Genomic DNA, 1,581 nt, shown 5'->3' with positions numbered 1-1,581 from the left:
CTCCCCCACACTCACTTTGGAAGCGATGTCTTTCCAAACGCACACGGGAGACCGCGTGGCCCGTTCCTCAGACGGAAACCTTCTGTGTTCCCAGAAGAGGAAGAGCCAGGTCCACCACAGTCCAGCCCTTTAGCTGCCTGCTACCCGGACCCACGTGTCTTCTCCGTGAAAGAGGGCCGCCTTTCCATAACAGAGTCCCTCCCGGATGTCTCCTGGAGACATTCCCTGCAGCTCCCCTACATCCCACTCGGTTCAGGCACTCTGGGACCTCCTGGCCAGCCTGGCAGCCCATCACTAGGGTGACAAATATGACACCCAAAATGGAGGAGTAAAAAGCGAATGGGAGGGACGTCCCTGGTGGTCCGGTGGTGGGGAATCCACCTGCTAATGCGGAGGACTCCGGTCCAGTCCCTGGCCCAGGATGATTCCACCTGCCGCGGGGCAACTGAGCCCATGCACCTCAGCCAGAGGAGTGACCCCAGTGAGAAGCCCGCTCATCACAGCTAGCGCGTAGCTGCCGCTCGCTGCCACTAGAGAAAGTCCACACGCAGCAGCGAAGATCCAGCGTAGCCCCCAAAGCGCGAATGGGAAAATCACAGCTGGTATCCCTAAATTCAAGAGCAGAGCGGGGGACACGAGGCACACTCAGCCAGAGAGGAGAAGCCAGGGTTCCAGCCCAGACCTGGGAGGAGCGCCTCAGGGAGCCTCCTCAAGGGCTCTGTCCACTCCCGGTGCCTCCGCGGCCACCTAGGCTGTCCACTGGCAGGATACCCCCTGCCCCAGGGCCACATCTCCACAGCCCTGTGATTCTCAGCTTGATGTGGGGTAAAACCCAGGGATATCCTCAGGGGTGCAGACCTGCATCCCTTGCTTCCTCGGTTTGACGTGGAGGTGGTGTGATTCTCTAATAAACTTATCCGTGTTTCAAAATTTCACGTTCCATCAATTATGGCCAGTAATCAAAAGCAGCCAATCAAGAGCCACAAACTGTCGCTGGGTAGCACGCTTGGCTCCAGGACTGAGCTTTCTGTTTCCTAGCAACAGGATTCAGCGCCCTGCTCATCCCTGTCCTCAAGTTCCATCCTGGTCTCTCACCAGGCCTCCAGGAGCCTCCAGCTTCTGCCGCTGGACTGGGGCTGCACCCCGGCTGTGTTGCTGCGACTGCCTCAGGGCTGTCAGCCCAGGTCAGGAGGCCCCGGCCTTGTCTCTCTCCCCACCTCCTTTCGCCTTCCAGCCTCACTGGGTTCCAGCCTCTCCATCACCCTGGATTCGAGTCATAAGCACCAAGAACTCCATTCCCCTGCCTCTTCCTGGTGAGAGTTTTCAGTGCACGGGCGTGAACTCATCCATGTGCTCTGACTTCCTAAAGTTTTCCCCCTGATAAAGCTTCTTTGCTCCATCAATCTTCACTCAGCCTCCAGAACCTTCTCTGATCCCACTTCCTTGTAGTATCCAGTTTCAGCAAGAACCCTTGTTTTGCCATTTAGTTGCTAAGTCCTGTCCGAGTCTTTGCAACCTCGTGGCTGGTAGTCCGCCAGGCTCCTCCGCCCTTGGAATGCTCCAAACAAGAAAAATGGAGTG

Source organism: Bison bison, unplaced genomic scaffold, assembly GCF_000754665.1.
Source record: "Bison bison bison isolate TAMUID 2011002044 unplaced genomic scaffold, Bison_UMD1.0 scf7180017864169, whole genome shotgun sequence".
Classification (NCBI taxonomy): Eukaryota; Metazoa; Chordata; class Mammalia; order Artiodactyla; family Bovidae; genus Bison; species Bison bison.
Note: the sequence above shows the minus strand (reverse complement) of the source record.